This window comes from Phaenicophaeus curvirostris, chromosome 8, assembly GCF_032191515.1.
Source record: "Phaenicophaeus curvirostris isolate KB17595 chromosome 8, BPBGC_Pcur_1.0, whole genome shotgun sequence".
Taxonomy (NCBI): domain Eukaryota; kingdom Metazoa; phylum Chordata; class Aves; order Cuculiformes; family Cuculidae; genus Phaenicophaeus; species Phaenicophaeus curvirostris.
Window position 1 is genome coordinate 18,333,522 of NC_091399.1, and position 20,087 is coordinate 18,353,608.

Genomic DNA, 20,087 nt, shown 5'->3' on the forward strand with positions numbered 1-20,087 from the left:
GACGAGCTCAGAAGTGCAGTCGAGGTAGTAAATTAGCACCAGAGCCTCGTTAATTGGCAGGCAGGAGCCTTCTCCTGCTGTTTGGGTTGTCATCAGCTGCTTCAGCACATTTTCAGTTTCTCTCTATTTTGGGCTATTTTCTCCCTTTGCCGATGCTGGGCTGTTTTTTTCCTCCTTGCTCCATCTCTCTGCCGTCTCTTTCAAACACAAGGAGGGCTCTCATCCTCCCACACCACGCTCCCTGGGGTCCCCTCTCCAGAGAGGATTTACTGCGGTAAATAGCCACTTCTTGGAGAGCATGGGAGCACAATTAACAGGCTCTTGAAATGATGATGACCTTGGCTTCTTCCTCCTCCTCAGCCTCCTGCTGCGGCCGCTGGAGAAGGCAGGAGAGGCTGCAAAGAGCAGGCAAGGAGGAGGCAGGGGACAACTGCTGCCAGTGTGTGGAAGAGGTCCCAGCCACCCTCACATATTCCCCCAGGAACTTAGTGAGGACCTGAGATGACTCTAGTGGGGCCTTCAGGGGGCTCCTCTCTTCCCTGCCCACCGACTACTCCCTAAGCAAAGATGGAAAATCATAACCTTGCCAATTAGCACCCACCCAACCCCACCAGCCCTTGATCTCCTCATTGAGTGCCCCCCCCAGCTGCTTCCAGCTCTCAATGAGAACTTGAAGACCTCTTCAGGTACCATCAAATAACCTATCTTCACAGCATCCCATTCTACAAGCAGCAAAGCTCACAGGGAACTGCGGATGCTGATGGCAAATTGCTTTCTCCTCCCTGATGCCAGGGCTGGGAGCTGCTGCAGCCAGCAGCGATCCCCCCACCCATTAAATAGAGGAGCCCTGCCCTGGGTGCCACCACAGCCCCCGTAAATCAGCAGCGCTGTGGCCAGGGCCAGGGCTGACTCATGGCCAGGAGCCTGGCTGGAGGACTTACCTCATCGGGCCAGATCCTGACCCCCTGGCCCCAGTGCCCACAGGACCGAGCTCCCAGGGGACGTCTTGGCTCTGCTCCTTCTCCGAGGATTGTGACGGTTGGTGGATTTTGGAGGGATGTCCCCGGAGGGCAAAGAGCTGTGGAGAAAAAAAAAAGCCAAACGGAGCTGGAAGCCAGAGCTTTCCCTCCTGCTATGTGAGCCAGGAGCAGAGCCCAGCTGGATGGAAGGAAAGAAGGAGAGAGATCAGTCAAATCATATTTAAAAGTGCTCTTGCAGCCCACAGGCAGCCTCTGTTCTGTTTGAGGATCCGCAAGCCCTCGCGGCCAATCTGTCCCAAAATCAGCAGCGGCCACTACATTGGTCACCACCTTCCAGCCTTTCCTTTAATAGATTCCCTGTGATGGTTCTCCACCCTTTCCTTGCTCCTGGCATTCACTCACCCCAATTTTTTCAGGGAGATGGGAACTGGAGGAGAAAAGGGTCTCGGGGACCTATTTCTCCACCTGTAGCCCATTTCATTGCCGAGAAAGTCCACACCACCAAGGATTTATCTCCCGCATTGTTTTCCTGAACTAGTTTCTATGGTCGTTCCACCGACATAACAGTAAAAAAATACAACATATAAACCACCCCAAATAGTGTCCAGGGACATGAAATACTATAAATCCCAGGAGGCTGCTGGGAGAAGAGTGATGCTGGGATCCTGCCTGCTTCATCCCTTCATCCAGGCCACCTCCTCATAAATCAAGTAGCTCCTCTAAAGCCCACGAAACTCAGTTAGAAAGAGATTCCCTTCTCTCCTGAGCCTCGGCAGTGGGGTTGGGAGCAGTGCTCTCAGAAAGGCTCCTGGGGGAAGAGAATCACTGATTACCCAAATTAGTTTCTAATAGCTTTTATCTCCTAATTTCTACTTTGTCAAGTGCTAAAATCCATTAATAATCAAGAGACCATGTGGAAAAACATTTAACATCCCAGCTGCCAAGAAAGGAAAAAAGAAAGAATTAGTGTTACTGTTGAATCTTGAATCCAGCTTTCCAGGTAGAGCATCGCCCGCGCCTGCTGATTGGCTTGCTGATGGGACAAATCCATCAATGAAGCTGTAGAAGCTGCACCTCCCATCTTGCTCCTCTCCATCCCTCACCAGACCAAAGGCTGATGGCCAACGCTTGTGCGGGACTGCCTGACCCTGGTGGCTCCCTCCATGAGATGCGCACAAGCGACGGGTTTGGTTGGACCATTTCCATGGTTTAATAGGCTTCCAATAAAATATTGCATTTCTAAAGCCTCCCCCGATGGAATGAATCCCTCTGGCATCCCCAGCAGCAGCACATAACTGCTGAAAGTCATCATAGAATCACAGAATCACCAGGTTGGAAAGGACCCATCGGATCATCGAGTCCAACCATTCCTATCAAACACTAAACCACGCCCCTCATTGCCTCGTCCACCCGTCCCTTAAACACCTCCAGGGATGGTGACTCAACCACCTCCCTGGGCAGCCTGTTCCAATGCCCAATGACTTTTTCAGTGAAAAATTTTTTCCTCATGTCCAGCCTAAACCTCCCCTGGTGGAGCTTGAGGCCATTCCCTCTCGTCCTGTCCCCTGTCACTTGGGACAAGAGCCCAGCTCCCTCCTCTCCACAACTTCCTTTTAGTGGCTTTCCCTCGGTGCCTGGGCTGCTTCCCCAGCAGCAGCATCCTGGAGAGAGGAGGGAAATAAAACCCTGCATCCAACCCAGAGGTTGTTGCCTGAGCAACAGCGGAGCTGGGCGCAGGGATCCAGGCGGCACAGCCAGAGGTGAGCTGCAGATGCGATTGCCAGGGGTTTCACAGGGCAGCCTCCAGGACAAAAGCAGGAGGAAGGAATCGGGATGTTGCAGCTTGAATCAATGGCTGTGGTAGCTGCTGGGAGCTGGGAGGAGGCGTGGGCAGGGGGCTGGGGGTCAGTGGCCGCGGCATCCTGCATCCCAGCTGGGTGGGTGAGGGAGCTGCGCTGGGCACATTCCCAGTACCAGGGTGGATGTGGGATGGCCACATTCAAAGAACGCTCTTGTTCAACGTGCCCTGGCCCCACCTCACATTTCTCCCTTCCTCTCTTGCCAAGGGGTTGGGGACTGAGATTTTTTTCCTTTGTATTTTAACCGTAGCTCTGAGGCAGAATCAAAAGCTGATGTCTCAGTATAGCAAACCCAGTGTCCCCAGTGAGCCAGTAAGTCCTTGTCCCCGCAGGACTGGGAGTCTATCAACCTGTCCAAGGCTAGCTGGTCACAAACAAACCCTGTCCTGAGCTCCTGTGGCTCAAACCAACTCTGGTTAAGTTGCTGGCCTCGCAGTGATACGCAAGCAGCCATGCGATGGCCCCAGTGCTGCGGTGACCACCCTGCAGCTGGACCATGGCTAGACAGGATCCAGTCTTCATTAAAACATCCGTCCCTTAGCGACCACGCAACGGGCACCACCACGACCACATTTAACTCCTATCCTGCTCCCAGCGAGGCCCAAAGCCTGCTTATGGATTTGTTTTTGTTTTGCTGTTGGCTCGAGCATCACTAAAAAGCTGCTGTGATGTTGGCTCGGGAGCCACGGGCTTCGAGCGCTCACAAGACATAAATTGACAGCCACGTTGCGTGCAAATCCATACACGGGGTTAATGGACACGGCTCCTGCTGAAGACTGGGCACCACAGCAGCCCCTGCCCCCAGGGCTGTGACAGGGGGTGTCCCTGGGGATGCTCAGCATCATCCCAAAGCAAATCCCTGCACAACGGGCGACCACGTCATCTCCTGACTGGGAGCTGGGATGCTGGGATGGGATGTGGTGCTGCAGATCCTCTCCGGGGGTTTGCCTCCTAACCAGGAGAGATTTAGCTGCTTGGGGTGGGGGGGTGGTGGTGTAAGTAAGGTCACAAACTGAAATACATCCAGACACATACAGTACATAAAACTACAGTCTGCTTCCCCTCTAATTGGTAATAAATGTAAATGTTTAGTTATGCCTGGCTTGGGAGCTATGAAAAACACATCTGGCTGGCTGGTTTTCCTGCCTACCATCTGCAGCCAAAAGGAAAGGTGAGAGTGAATGCGTGTGCGCACACCTGAGGAAGGCGACAGCGGAGAGGAGGGAGAGGGAGCAGGAAAAGAAGAGAAGGAAGATTGCTGGAGCAGGGAAGGTCGGTGCTGGAGGGCAATTTCTGGCCAGAGCTTTCTCCTGCTCATGGGGACCTCCAGGTTCTGCATCTCTGCCTGGTCCTTGCTCCCCTCCCAGGTAACGCAGCACCGCTGCAGGAAAAAAGGTCCCTGAGCCCCTGGAGGTCTCCTCCTGGCCATTAATTACCATTAACCAGAAACTCTGATCTGACCAAACCTAGAGCTGTGTCTATGCATCCCTTCAGCCAGCACAAAGAGCTTATGGCTGAAGCAGTCATACCGCAGCTTGCAAGGAAGGAGCTGCTGAAACCCCTCTGGTCCTGTCCCAGAGCCATGCTCTCATCCTCAACACCCAACCCGCAGTGCCATCCCAACCAGTTAAAGGCTGGGAGGAAACTGGTGACGCAAGGAAGCAAATACAGCCCCTTCCCAGCTCAGAAAACTTTGTCCCCCTCACGTCCCCAGGGCTGGGGAAGGAGGGAGAGCCAAAAAGCAAAGACGCAGAGAAAATCAGATTTGCAGCAGAATGCAGGGTAACAGGAGGCACGTGTTCCCCTCCTCACAGTACGTCCCCAGCTCTGGCTTTCTGCCCTCACCCAGCAGTGACTCCAGCCCCACGGCAATGCCAGCATCACCATCCCCACTGGACCCACACCTGCCCAGCCCAGCTGGGGCCCTAAGAACCAGCCTTCCTCCTCCTCTGCCCACCTGGTTCACCCTTATTCTGACAGCATCGCCTCTTACTTTGAAGCAGGTTTTTCTTGGAGAATAATCTTTGTTTTCTAGACCATCCCCAAAGAGCCTTCGAGTACTCCCGCTCATCCCTCCCCCTGCCTTGATCAAGGCTGAAGGCTGAAATCCAAGCGTGTTGATCAAAGTGGTTTCTTTGTGCGAGGTTTACAAGCAACAGTTGTTGAGGAGCTGGTCCAAGGGACTGGTGGTTCCTCACTGGGAAAGAGAGAGAAACTGCAGGAGGAGGTGTGAAGGACTTGACAGTGCCCAGGGCAGCAAAGTAAAGGAATTTCCACTGCCGGTGTGGCTGTAGGCTGTTCCCAGAACATTTGAGACTGAGTAGCAGCCAGGTGTCCTACTTCTGAGCTGTCCTAGGGAAAGATGCAGCTTTACATACAACTGGGATGCACACACATACAAACAGTGGTGCCTGGGTTCAGCACGCCATGTCCAAGGTCTTTTGCTTCAAGACAAAATCCTCCTGTGCCTAGAGGGCAGCTTTAAACCAGCCCAGGATGCACAAACCCCTTGAAGAGCTGCAGGCTGGCGAGTCCAGACAGCAGCCCCCTGGCTTGGTGCTGAGCGATGGGGCTGGGTGCCAGCTACTCGCGCCAAGGTGAAAGCGGAGAAATCAGGCAGCCAGATGGCATCCTCCCACAAAAATAACCACCAGGACTCACAACAGCTCATCTGCAATAGAGGACTGAAGCTAAAGCTGGGCCCAAGGCTGTCAGTAGCTGCCCAGAGTGGGGACAAGTTGCTGCCCAGGAGGCGAAAGGGCAGCAGGAGCAGGGAAGGTGCAGGCAGGCAGCTGATGCCACCACTGGTGTTTCTCAAGAGCATCCAGAGTCTGGCTAGCTTCGTTTTTAAGTGCACTGTGATGTCCTTGCTGCCCACCCCATGCTACCTGCCTCCTCCTTGCCTCGTAGAGCTTGAGAGCCCAGATCTCCGAGGTTGGGCCATCGGCTGGTGCAACTCCCCATCTATCTCCAGGAGATTTTCACCAGCCATGAGGTCCAGCCACACCATGGAAAGGGTCAGATGCAGCTGGTGAGGGAGGAGAGGCCAGCAGTGACATTCGCATGCTGCTCCTGGCAGCCTCCAAGCAGCCGCAGCAGCTGCCTTTAAGCACTTTTCATCTAATTCAATGAAAATGAGATGTTCAAGTGAATGAAGATAATTTAATAATGAATAGCTCCAACTTATTGGAGAAGCTCTTCATCCCTGCCTCACAGCCGCTGCCTCTAAGTGCAGTTTAATAAGAGAATCAGCATCACTCAGCCCTGTGGTAGGAAATCAACACTTTGCTACGTGGGTGAAAGGCTCTGCACCTTCCTCAAAGCTGACACACTTTCTCAAGGAGCCTAAACTCCATTGGCCTTTAAAGAGAAAAACTGGGGAAAAAAGCAACCAGCAAAGCCGATCTTCAGAAGCAAAAGGTAATTAAAAATAAAAGCCAGCTTGAAGAAGACTGAATCATCACAGGCAGCAGCCAAAGCTGTGTGTGAAAGCGATGCTGGCTGAGCCTGCGATACAGGGGAGTCCCAAGGCTGTGGTAAGCCAGAGGACATCTCAGCAAGACATTGCAATGCATCAAGGTGCTGTTCTCTGCCACCCAGGACTGCGATGGCTCCTCTGCGGGCCGTCAACCCTGGCTGCAAACTCTCTCCTTTGCTAGAACAGAGCCTCCTTTCTCCATCGCCTGCAGCCCAGCCACCCTCATCAGCCCTGTGGTGGCTGTGCCAGCCCTAGGAGGGGATGCTCATGGTCTTCGATGCTTGCAGAGAAGCACTGCTGACCTGTTTCCACCCGAAGTCACTCTGTCTGTACGGTGAGGACAGAAAAGGCCCACAGAACATCCTCGGCAGGGATTGATGGAGCTAGGAAATGTCACTGAAATGCTCCAGTCCTGATGGCCAGGCAGGGAGCACTCAGCCCCAGCCCCGCTGCCCACAGCCCCAGCAGCAGGCAGCCACCATCCCCACTGCGGAAATACCACCAGCAGGATATTTCTTCAAGGCATGAATCTGCATCGTAGCCAGTATTGATCCAGGCAGCGAAGGGCAGAGGGAGGTGTCGACACGGGGGATACCAGGCCCCACAGATTCCTGCTGACACCTGCCAGCGTCGAGTGCTTAATTATTAATTACATTTCCAGTAGCAACTGTTGCTTGTGCTGATGGAGTTGGACTAGACATCACAAGCAATCAGCAGAACCCCCTGCTGACGTTCGGTCGGTACCTGCTTAACGCTCTGCTCACATCCTCCTCGCGTTGCTGCAGAGGGGGAGAAGACCCCATTTACATCTCCTCTACTCGTAGCCTGCCAGTCATGGGCACTCCTGTGCATCTAAGCCTGCGCGTCGTGGCCGTGGGCAGAGACGCTGCCACCGACCATGAGCCAGCCCTGCCGAGGCACTGGCATTGTCCCCTCCTGTGGCCACGTGGTGGATGCAGAGCAGAACCTCAACTGCTGTGCATCCTCGTGCCACCGACAGGCAGCCCTTGGAGGCACCAGGGTCTCAGCCAGGGCTCCTGGGCAAGCAAAGCCGAGAGCAGGAGCGGTGGGAGCTGCAGCAGAGGAGACAGCCCCAAGCAGGCTCCCGCGCAGAGCTGCCTCAGGGCCAAGTGTCTACTCTGCCACAGCTCAGGTACGCGACCAAATTAATTTTTATCATAACCAAAGTGATTGGTCAGTGGAATCCAAACGGGCTTTTCCTGGTCATTGAGACCATTTCATAGTGAGAGCAATTTTGGGAGCTTATTTTCCACATCATTGAGTGCCATGTTACTGCAAATGAATATATTCCTCGGTTGGCGCGATGGAAAATACAGCTGTAAACGCTTTCTGCTTCATTTGGGTAAAGAGCTCCAGATAGGACTAAATATAAAGAGAATTTAAATGCTCTACTTCATTAAAAAAGTTGTTTCCCATTCTCTTTCTTCCTGAAAATACAGGGCTGCTAGCGGAGAGAGCAAAAGGAGGATTTAAATTTACATCAGTGTCATGCTAACCCAGCTCATCACTCCCCACTCACGACCGACGGCAGATGTCTGCCAGCAGTTCTCTCTCTGAAACTTCAGAGAGGTGGAAGTTGAAGGCACCTCCACACAGCCCTGTGCCTTCCACCCCTTTTCAGACTGTCCTAGTGCCAGAGGAGCTCTGGAGTGGCCTGGGAACATTGCTCTGATCGGGACTAGCTCAATGGCAAAGAGCGGTGGGTGACAAAAGCCAGCACAGGTCTCCCACATCCAGCAAGTTACCCAGTTGGGATCAAACCACGACACTTCCCTTGCAACTACTATTGCTTAAACGGCAAACAGCGGGTGCGAACAATTACCACACCAAATCTGGATCAAGGACGACGTGATGTAATTATTACCTTCATGGCATTTCAAGACTATCATCACTGGCTGGAAGTAAAACTTCCACGGAGCGAGTTTAATAAGCATGTCATCTACTACAATATTCGCACAGAGGGGCAGGGGGGCTTTAGGAAGGATTACGGGAGCTTTGCAGCTTTGCGTAGCTTTACACGGGATATTTCACATGCAACAGATAAAGCAGGATGAGTCTGTGATAGCTGAAAAGCCAGATAGCGGCAGCAGCCTGTAATGCTACCTCCCATCTTTTGTTAAGTAGGAGATTACAAGCTTACCTCGCACACAGAGACCTGGTGGCACCGGATTGGTGCTCCAGTTGCCTCCACCATGGCCTCTACAATAGCAGCAACCAGTAGGGCCCCCACTCTCACAACCCCTGTCACCTACTAGCTGGCCATCTCCCAAATACTGAGACCCAACGAAGGCATCACAGCAGCGCATCAGTCTCCACCAGCCCACAGCAGGCTCCAGACCTCCCCTGGTAGAGCCCCGTGGGGAGCAGATCCAACCTCCTTGTGGCAATGCTCCCCCAACCCTTACCCACGCTCTGCAGAAGCTGGACAGGAGTCAGTCCCAAAGGGTTCTGGGACTCAGTTAACTGGGCTCGGGGGAGCCCAGCTCTATGTGCACCAGCTCCACCCAGCACGGCGAGTCCATCTTTCCTCCCCTTGATGTCCTCACCGGCCCAGGAGCCTTCACAAGCTCTGACTGAAGGGCTTGCACCCTCAGAAGCAATTGGGGACCTGAGTGTTTGTGTTTCCCTCCAACGTGAATTACTGCCAAGGGAGCCAGGGGTGAGGATTCACCAGGGATTTTCAGCTGGCCCTGCTGGTTAAGGCGCCCATGGGGGCGTATATCAAAGGAAAGGGAAGGTGGGTGACTCCACAGCAGCTCAAGGGATATACTGCACGTCTAACTCCTGAAATTCCCTGCTACAATGCACCAGGAATGTTAAGTGGGGTTTTTCAGATTTAGAAACCTCCCTAAACCTAACAGATATCCAAAATTCTTCATGACGAAGGACTGAAAACTAAACAAGAGCTCTGCGAGAGCTCAAATCCTCTCAAATTCCAGTGTTGTTGTCCAACACAGAAGGTGCCAGCCAGAAAACGAGACCCCAGACCGCCCTGCACTCCAGCCATCCCACCGGGCTTTAGGTGATGTCCTACATAAAGCACTTGCATCTGCGCGCTGCCCTGGTGAGCACCTCAGGAACCTTGCTTCTTAATGTATGCGTTGGGTTTTGCTCAGCTTTTGAACCATTGGGTCGCCTTGTTGTTAATTAATGAATCGCTAAAATTATGTTTGGGGGCTCCTAAGGTTTATCGGGTAGAAAATTATTTCAAATACCAAGAGCAGGCAGTAAAGATTGGAAGTATGTTTTCAAGTATAAAGCTAATTGCTACAGGGAATCCCTTTGGGATCCATTTGCAGCCTTTGCTTTTTCCTTTCCTTTCTCCGTTAATGACCCTGCCAAGGTTTGTAAAACAGCGTATGCGCAACCGCGCGCTGAAGATGCGACACCCCATAGGGGTGGAACACATCAGGTCCAGCTCTGGTCTCAGCCGTGGAATCATAGAATCATAGAATCACCAGGTCGGAAGAGACCCACCGGATCATCGAGTCCAACCATTCCTATCAAACACTAAACCATGTCCCTCAGCACCTCGTCCACCCGTGCCTTAAACCCCTCCAGGGAAGGGGACTCAACCACCTCCCTGGGCAGCCTCTGCCAGTGCCCAATGACCCTTTCTGTGAAACATTTTTTCCTAATGTCCAGCCTAAACCTCCCCTGGTGGAGCTTGAGGCCATTCCCTCTCGTCCTGTCCCCTGTCACTGGGGAGAAGAGGCCAGCTCCCTCCTCTCCACAACCTCCTTTCAGGTAGTTGGAGAGAGCAATGAGGTCTCCCCTCAGCCTCCTCTTCTCCAGGCTAAACACCCCCAGCTCTCTCAGCCGCTCCTCATAAGGCCTGTTCTCCAGCCCTTTCACCAGCTTCGTTGCTCTTCTCTGGACTCGTTCCAGAGCCTCAACATCCTTCTTGTGGTGAGGGGCCCAGAACTGAACACAGGATTCGAGGAGCGGTCTCACCAGTGCTGAGTACAGAGGGAGAAGAACCTCCCTGGACCTGCTGGTCATGCCATTTCTGATCCAAGCCAAGATGCCATTGGCCTTCTTGGCCACCTGGGCCCCTGCTGGCTCCTGTTCAGTCCCTGTCAACCAACACCCCCAGGTCCCTCTCCTCCAGGCAGCTTTCTAGACAGACTTCTCCTAGTCTGTAGCACTGCACAGGGTTGTTGTGCCCCAAGTGCAGGACCCGGCATTTGGCCTTGTTAAACCTCATGCCATTGGACTCAGCCCAGCGGTCCAGCCTGTTCAGACTGGAGCTGCTCACCATCACTCTGCCACCTGTCGGAGTGCTCTGAGCCAAAGGAGAAGCTCATCTAACCCTCAGTCTCCTGCCAGCGTGGGTGTTTTGGAAAGGCGCTGCTGCTCCCACGCAGGTCCCACAGCCACACCAGCGCTAGCAACTGGGCTTGAGGTCTCTGTGGGTGCAGGAGCAAAACTGCATGGGTGCAGCCTTGAAAGGGAGGCTGGCTTAAGGCCAGTCCTATGACTGAAGGACTTTGTTTTTTATCCCAGCAACCCTGAAGTACCTGTTTTTCTGAGGGAAGCTGTCCTGCCTCAGGGTGAAGTCCTGCAGGCCTCCAGTCATCCCAGTAGGAAGGAGCAAGTCCTCAATTCCAGTAAGGTTTCAATGTCTCCCAGGCAGGGTCACTTAAGGAAAAAAATTAAAAGTATAGTAAGTTCCCAGCCCTGGCTCAGCCACGATCAAATCAGGAATCGCCAAGAGGGGCTACCTTGCATAAGATCTCATGAGGATGATGCAAAAGAGGGAGGCAGGACCAAGGTATCCCTAGCTCCTCACCATGATGCCTGGCTAAAAACGTCAACAGCAAACCCCCTGCTGACCTGCCCCGGGCAGGGATGCCACACGCTGCCGCCCAGGGAGGCGTTCGCGCACGCTTAAGTGCTTTTCTGGACCACAGCCCAAGTGAACCGAGCTGATTTGAGCAGCACAGATGGGATTTTTCATCTTTCTTTTTGGTTTTATTTCCCTGATGGTGCTCTCCGAGATGTAAATAACTGCACTCCAGTGACCCAGACAGGTGGTTGACCTGGACGAATACGAAAGAGTTTTCTTCATAAAAACCATCCTTGCTTCCCACTCAATTTGGTGATGGGGGCAGGGGGGCAACATTAAGCTGTCGTCTTTGCTACGTCCAGCTGCTGCCTCGCTCTGTTTTATTTTGCTTCCCAGAGGAAGCATCTCCCCCTCTAACTGCCCCTCCTTCCAGCCTCTTTGAGGTACTGCAAGGTTTCAACACAAGCCAGGGATCAGGATCCTCCTCCAGGTCTCGGCTCTGAGGGTCCCGATGCCAGCAGGGCTTCCAAGGATAGCAGAAGTCTGCTCATCCATCGCTCGGGGATATCTGCAAACTGAGCATGTCACGACTCCACGCCAGGCAAGGCAGGCTGGAGTCACTCAGAAATTGGGATTTGCTGATGCTCCTTCTTCCCCCAGCAAAACATTTGCTCTGGGAGCATGACGGCAGCCAGCGGGATGCTGGGGATGAGATGTTCCAGCCCCCACCGAGTTGGCCAATGCAGAGAAATGAAAATCCTGCCATAATACTGGAAACCACCCACCTTCTAGAAAATACCAACAAGAAATAACAATTCACTGCCAAACCAACCCCATTTTTTTAAAAAGAAGCTGTACGCAGTGAAGGAGCCCACTGACAGTGGGCTGTCCAGTGACAGAGCCCAGGCTGGAGCTCTGGCTGTATCCAGTCGTTCCGAACTCAATCTTTGCTATAACTGGAAGACAAAACCAAATCATTCCATCATCTCTGGATTTTCTTTCACCTCCTACTTCTATGAGTGCCCGCCCTGCCTGGACTAAAGGCTTTTTAAGGTAGGACCTGGCTCTCCCTAGGAGGGTCTCCTAGTGCCGGCACGGCCAGCTCTGATTGAGCAGCAGGGATGTTTCTGTCATTAGTGGCCAGGTGAGGGACCAGGTACACTTGAAAGCAGAGCCAGGTTTCAAAACATCATCATCTGACGCAGCCCCTGTTTAGCACAGTCGTGCTCGCCAGGCATCACCTCCCAGGCTCAGCACTGTTTAATTAGCGCAAGGTTACAAAGCTTTCCTTTAACCATGCCCTGAATGTGGAGCTGGCAGTTACGGGCTCCCAGAGCCCGTAGTTCAAACAGCTTCTTCTCTGCACCTTGGCGGCAGGCGTGCGCGTCTGCTCACTGCACGCTCACAGAAACAACACTCTTTGAAATGCAGATCCTGCCCTGCTTTGTTCCCAGCATCTTTGTAGGTGCTGGATTTACAACACCCTCGTGCCTTGATCACTGGCCTTACAGCAAGGGCAGCTGTACCGTCCGTGCACGTCGACCTCTCGTTGGCATTCGGGACTGCGCAAACCCCAGGTGCCTTTTACCTCCCTCGGCTTCTCTTGACTGATGCTCGGGCAGGGAGACGCGGTGGTGCAAAGCCCAGGGTCAGCGACAGCCAGCCAGATCACAGGATGCTTATCAAGATCAAGTTCTTGCTTCAGAAAGCTGCTCGGAGGAGCAGTTATGCACATGTCTGTCCTGGTGCCAGCGAGGGGGAGATCACGAACGAGAGCAAGTTACTGCTCATGCAACAGCAGCTGGAGACAGCAGTCCCCCTCTGGGCATGGACAAGCCCTGCACCATGGGGAGCTATATCCAGAGAGGTTCAGGTGGAGATGGATTTGGGTTCCCTGTGATGCTGAGGCTGCTCGCTGCCCCCTGACGCGGGTGTCCACCCCAGCCCGTCTGCCCTGTCCTCCACCAGCAAGCTCAAGCTGCCAAGGGGAACGTGGCTCGCAGTCTGCTGGCAGACGCCCCATCCTTTTCAATTATGTGCAGTCCAATTCCCATCATGAGGAGACGAGCCAGGAGGAAATGCCACCGAAGTCAGTGGAGTCGTGCTGCATAGTCTGGGGCGAGCGGGAGAAGATGCTAAGCCTGGCCTACACACATCATCTGGGCTCCTTACGCCTGCCCCATGCTGGCTTAATCCTCATTTAAATTTACAGCATCCATTGCCAAACTGGCAGGACGTGTTTACAATTAATAAGACGGACATGAGGAGATGTGTCATTTTTTTTTTCCTCTAAAGCAAACATCAGAACTGAACCAGCCTCTGTTCCCTGCAATGAGAAGCCTCCTCTCCCCCCTAGCCTCCCTCTGCCAGCATAAAAGCCAAACCACACAGCCTTGACCCCAGCAAACATCACCCACTAAAACACACGGCTCTAGGTTAAACCTTTCCCATGCTGGAGCCTTAATGATTCACGGGCTTGGAGCCCTCAGCCCAGCTTGGCTCACTCGCCAGGACGCAGCGCAGAGATGGGCACCAGCACCGACAGCCCCTGGGGTGCAGCCAACGTGCCACGAAACTTTGGCAGGCACTGGCCAGGAGAACGGATGCTACGGGTCTGTCCCTGCTGGCCCAGTTCCTAGATGAGAGGAGCAAGCCCCCTTTCTACCGCTTGCCTTCCCTCCAGGCTTAGGACAGCTCAGAAGGGCAGCTCGGGACATCCAGGATCTCCACCCTAGTGTTTCTATTAGACCAAATGGTTTGGAGATACGGCCATGCCCCAGGTTGCAGGACCAGCCCAAGGGAAGTCCAAGCCCCACCAACTATAACATGGCACGGCAAGCAAAGGAGGAAGATTAATGACTCCATGAATTTCTTGGGGCTTTATAACAGCAGTGGAGTTATTTCAGAAAATTGTAAGATCTAAGGAAGCCAAATAAAGTCCTGTGCTCCCTTGCTGGCTGACCAGCTAAACTACTCCCCGTCCCCAGATGCGTTTCCGCTGTGGCCACTCTCCACCACCTCAGAGACAGACAGGACCACCACCAAATCCAGGAGCCGGAGTGAGCATCAGTGGAGATGAGGATTCCTCCCTGGACCCCGTGGAGGACAGCAGACGCCTTGAGGCGTAGTATTAATAGAAGCTAAAGACAGCATGAACAAAGATCAATCCGGTCTCACTTCAACACATCAGATGCGCAAGGGCTCTTCCCTCTGGAAGGGCTCTGAATGAATAATCCACCCCATGAATACTGAGAGCTATCTTGAAACAGCGGCTGTCCCTTCCCACCCACCATCCCTTTTGAAGGCCACTCCAGAGTTATCTCTTTCAAGCCTCAGAAACTGCTTCTAAAACCCCATCTAAATTTATTTATACCCAGCTTAATCACACAGGGATGCATTTTTCTCGACCAGAGTCCTTACAAAAACCACTGCATTAACAACTGTATGTCTTTTAAACCCTACCAGGGGTTAAATCTAATCCCACTCTTTCTCTGAAGACTAGGATGCAGCCAAAGTATTTGCCCTGTCCTGAGGCAGGGACCCTTGGTAGGAACTCCAGCCCTTTCCTTCCTCCATCTCCTTGGAAGGAGCAGAGAAGGAGAGTTACAGAACTTCTTAAAGCCTGGTCCAATCCCGCAAGAGATGTATTTATAGACTGTGGCTGGAATGCCATAAAGTTTTATTTCACCTCCACAAAAGCTATTTTCAGCCCTTTTGCCACGGAGACCAGGCCAGCAGCGAGCAGAACCTTGTGCAGCAGCTGATACCAAGTAAGGAGAAACGTACCCATGTGGACACCTGAGGTAGAAAGATGCCCCATTATCTGCAGGACTATGTGGCAGCCTTTCCAGCCCGTATGGCAGGGGCTAAGGGGATTCTTCAAAATCCTTGCTGCTTTGTGAGTGATTTCTACTTCCCATTTCACACCTGGAAGGACCATTATGCTTCTGAGACCTTCTGGAAACTTAAAGAGTCAGAGACTATCAAGAGATTTACAGCTGTGAGAGCCAGCGGTGGAGGGAAATGCTATCCATCTCCAGGAGCAGATGCTGAGAGGCTGAAACCTGGTGTCCTGGGCCTCCTGGAGACATTATGAGTGTTGGGGTTGGCTGGGGACCTGGCCTCCAGAGGAATGTTGCAGACAAACAGTATATCAGGACCATCTTTTATAAGACCACAGGAATTCAGAGGGTCCTTCCACCCCAGTAAAAGTTTGGGATTTAGATGCTCAGCAATACAGTTGGAACAATTTTCTCCATCTTCTGTTAACCCGGTAAATAATTTATTGGGACAGGCATTTTAAAAAATCCCATAAAAGACCCATAAAACATATTTATCACACAAAAAAACCCTGCTCCTCAGCTCCAACCAACAAGCCAAAAACTTATTTGTATACTTCACTGCACATAAACTAAGCACTGCCTTGTGACAGCTTTAAGCTTTTTTAACAGCTCTCTCCCTGCTGCTCTTTATGTCCATTTTTCTCTATGTGACTTCAGAAGGAAAAACACAAGAAGAAGCCACCGCAACAGGCAAGGTTTCTTCTTTTGGACGGATATTGACAGCTGGGAACTGCCCCCCAGTTTTCCTGAACCCCAGTAACTCTAGTAAATGATCCTTCTTGTGGCAGAAAAGCACAGCTCTGTGGTTATTCATTGGGCCAATGGGTCCAGCAGCTGCACACAGAGGGACCGATGGGTGTGTGTGGTACAGGCATCTTTGTACCTCAGTTTCCCTCCCCCTGAGATCAAGAGCATCCATAAGACAATTCTGTCTTGTCCTGCTGGCAGAGGGCAGGGTCCTTTTTTAAGCCCATGACACAGAAAACCATAGAATCATAGAATAACCAGGTTGGAAGAGACCCACCGGATCATCGAGTCCAACCGTTCCTATCAAACACTAAACCATGTCCCTCAGCGCCTCATCCACCCGTCCCTTAAACACCTCCAGGGAAGGTGATTCAAATATAAGAGGGGTGAGGAATGTGTTTTCCCACCCAAAACATGCAGGAGCCACGCGCACCAAAGCTTTGTGTCACTTCCTTGGACACCAGAGGACCAGGATGGATGAAGCCTGGCCAGCAGGACAAGGTATCAGCCTGCAGCCTAAGTACAAAATGAGAACCCAAACCACAATTATTGCAGCGAGAGGGATGTCTGGTGCCAGGCAGTCGCACAACCTCCATTCCAGACCAGTCCACATCCCCCTGCAAACCTAAACCTCATCAAGGACAGCTTTGCCCAGCAAAATGCCAACAAAGGCAGCTGACCTGGCATGGGGCAACCACCTTTATACCTGGGGATGGGCTGAGGTGAGCTTCTCCTCTTCCCAAGGGGAGATGTGGGAGCAGCCGTGAGGCTGGATCAAGTCTGGAGCCCCTCTGCCATGATGCAGAGCGGATCTTCCAGCCATGCAGAGACACAGTCTGAGGAGGGAGAGAATGGTCCTCCCATGCTGGATCAGCGGAGCTGGCCATCAGAGGGCTGCCAAGGCACGCAGTCCCCGAGGCGTGCACAGAGCCTGCTCCAGCTGGCATCTGTCAGAGGGAGCCAGGAGCTGTCTGGGTCAGAGCAATCCCATACACAATTCGGCTCTTCCCCATCCCCAGACGTCTCCAAAACCCCTCATCCCATTCCTGGTTCCCACACAGGAGTGATGCAGTCCACTGAAATGCCTTTTCAGGACACAGTCAACACTCCCCACTTTGCTTATCTTCCCAAAGGCCACTCTACAAACTTGAGCTACAGCTGCTTTCATACTCACATCAGCCAAAATGCTTCTGTCCTCACTGGCTGGTTCTCCACAATGGCTGCTCTCTGCCTCCACCACTTGTTCTACAGAGATATCAGAACTTCAGAGCAAACTCAAGCACTCAGCATGGCCATATGATGAAGAACAAGCTGTGAAGAGAAGGTCAGTGGTCAAAGCAAGCTGGGACTGGGGTCTCTGCATGCCAGGCATCACTTCTGCCCAGCTTCAGTGCCCACCTTGCTGTGGGGCACCTTTCAGGGCATGTGAGGCCACCTGGTCCAGTGAAGGTGGCCTCGCTGCGCTGCAAGCCAGCCTTGAGCAGGTAAAAGGCTTGCAGAGCATCATGGAGGTTGGGGTGGAGACTGTGGACAGTCACTATCAAACCACAGCGTTGCCACTTCTCTGTCTCACGGCCGTCACGTCTCCCTCCTCAAGAAACCATCATTATCATCAAAAGAAGAAAGCAAAACGGACACTACGAGCTCTAGCACGGATTAGACCTCCTGGGACAACGACACAGCCCAGTGCTCCAGACCTGAACAGGTCTTTACAGTCAGGGAACAGAGGTGGCTGTGGGGAGCCCAGGGGAGGCTGTGGGGAGCCCAGGGGAGGCTGGGACTCCAGACTCAGTGCTGGGGCCACTCTCACCTTCATTGAGTCCCACAGCTCCCTCAGCTGCCACCTCCAAACCGATGAGCACAGGAGCAGTTGACTCCGTTTGCAGATTTAAAAGTCAAACCCTGCCACAGGAAATTAAAAGATAATGCAAGGAATTATTTAAAAAATTAATCTTTATTACTCTCCACTCCCAAGCTGCTAATAAAAAAATGCGTTCCTTCTGCAGTCTCTATAAAAACAGGTTATAAAGCAGAGGAAGAGAGGAAAGCAGATGCTTTAAAAAACCATCTTTCATCCCGCTGCCCTGCCTGCCTGCCGTAGCCACTCACCTGCGCCTGCGTGTCAGCTCCCAGCAGTTTCCAACCCAGTCAGCCCCTTTCACCCTGCTAGGTAATTATTCCCCATTTCAAATCTCATCCCTCTTGTCCTCCCCATTTTACATCTCCAGGAGATGAGCAACCCTGATCCAGAGAGCAGCTTAGGAGGTGGTTTAATGCACACCTTCCTTGCTCCAGGTATCTCTGAGCACTGTATAAACCACGGTGAATTACGGCTCATTACAGAAAGGGCAGGCATTTGCGAGGTAAACAAAGCTGCTGTTCCACAAGCCAGTAATAGCTCCACGACACCGAAGCAGGGTTGATACATGCAGGAAACCATGCCTGAAAGAGAGGTCAAGGATCCTTGGCAGCTCTGAGAAACCAGGCTAAGAAGCTGAGAGGCAGGTGGCAATTGCACGGATTTATTCAGAAGATGCTTCTGTTTAGGGCTGTGCTCAAGCAAGAAGCACAGTCCTTGGTTCTAGCTGGTGCCTGAGCCCACGGAGCCAGAAATGGTGTCATGACAACTGCCATCAGCTAGTCAGGCTTCGGTAGGTCCAAGAGCCACCACAGCTGAGCAAGAACATCCAATCTAGCACAAGAGAGATGGAGAAGCAAGAGCCATCAAACCCACCAGCTGCATCCACATTGCTGTATAATAAACAGCCATGAGCACAGCCCTGTGTCCCATAGCCTTCTAGCCAGCTTAGGAGAGCGTCTGGCCTGGACCTGATGAGGAGAGCGCCCATCACCAGCACTCCTGCCACAGAGGTGCCCTTGGATCTGGTGGCAATACAGCCAAGCCTGGAAGAAGCAGGAAACTTCACAAAAGGAGAAACCAAGAGACCAAGAGCTGCTGCATCACAGCACCAGCCCAGCATGAATAATAGCTCTGCTAGCTGCCCCATGCCCAGAGCTGAGGTGAAGGAACCAGCATGTCCTAGAACATGCCCTGATAGCCATTACTGCAGTAGCAGCCTCAAGGGAGCCGTGAAGTCTGACCTCCCCATCCCTAGACAAGTACCACAGGCACCAAAACCACTTCCATCCTTCCTCCAGGCAGCAGGCAAGGGCTATTAGTGCAGGACAAGCGGCTCCACACCTTCTCCTCATCAGGGATAAAAGGAGTATTTGGCCTTTTCTGACTCCAGGAAGGAGAGATGCAGTCTGCAAGTAAAGCGCCGGCGAGGAACAGGTACCAGGTGTGGAGGAAGGAGAAAGGCAGAAACACAAGCAGGCCCAAACACAACAAAGAAGAAAGCCCTCAGGAGAGACTGTGCCTGTGGGTGCTGCTGGCTGTAGTCCCCAGCAGGGGCAGGAGCAGTGGGGGGTACCACAGTACGGCACGGCAGGAGACGGCTTTCCAAGGGGAGGCTGACTATGATCGATGGCACCACGCCGTGTTCTCACTGATGTAGAAAATTAGAGAGAGATGGCTTCAGATATCAGCCCATCCGAGACACTTGTTGTGTCCATCTTCCGTACGCAGGCGCCCCTCCCAGGAGCTCCCCCCTAGCTTGTAGCTCATTATTCAGAGTGCTGAACTGGGAAAATCAAGGCTATTTTTTTTATTAATGTTTTTCCCCAACCACTCGATTGTATTATTCTCGGGAATACATAACGCACTGATTTCCTCACTCAGCTACCTGAGGGAAAGTTTGTTTGGTTCTCCTCTGCTAGGAAAAAGTAGCCCTTCACTTATTTTTCTCTCCCCATCCTATGTGGGGAAGAGGCTCTAGGAAAGCTAGAAGCCATTTTTTTCAGATGGAAATAGCTCCCTCAAAACACTGAGTCATGCTCCACCCTGGGGTGGACCTCATAGTAGTGAACCCCCTCGTGTTAATGCCCTCCTGGCAGGCTGGTTCCCTCCTGGCTTCCCATCCCTTTGCCATTTAACCAGTTACTGCTCCCTTGCTCATATCTGCTTTTGTCCCTCCACTGCCTCTCTGCTAGATGGCAAAATGGTTTTTTAAATGACCCTTATGTGGTCTTAAAAATCCACTTATTCTTCCATATGAAATTTTGAAGCCAGTGGTCTCAAGTGCTGCTTTGACTGGGATAAAGTTAATGTTTTCTGTAGTAGCTGGGATGGGGCTGTGTTTTGGATTTGTGCTGGGAACAGTGTTGAGAACACAGGGATGTTTTTGTCACTGCTGAGCAGGGCTCACACAGAGTCAAGGTCCTTTCTGCTCCTCACACCGCTCCCACACTGAGCACACGGTGGGTGCACAAGAAGCTGAGATGGAAAACAGCCAGTACCACAGACCAAAG

The 20,087-nt window shown here is 52.5% G+C and overlaps 1 long non-coding RNA gene across 1 annotated transcript; it reads right to left on the reverse strand.

Moving 5' to 3' along the window:
• Nucleotides 1-993: 993 nt before the first annotated feature.
• On the reverse strand, nucleotides 994-18,495 carry LOC138723512 (uncharacterized). The gene is made up of 3 exons (XR_011337887.1): nucleotides 17,527-18,495; nucleotides 16,891-17,027; nucleotides 994-1,078 (listed from the first exon to the last, which is right to left on the reverse strand). It is a non-coding gene; the product is annotated as an uncharacterized lncRNA (long non-coding RNA).
• Nucleotides 18,496-20,087: the final 1,592 nt, after the last annotated feature.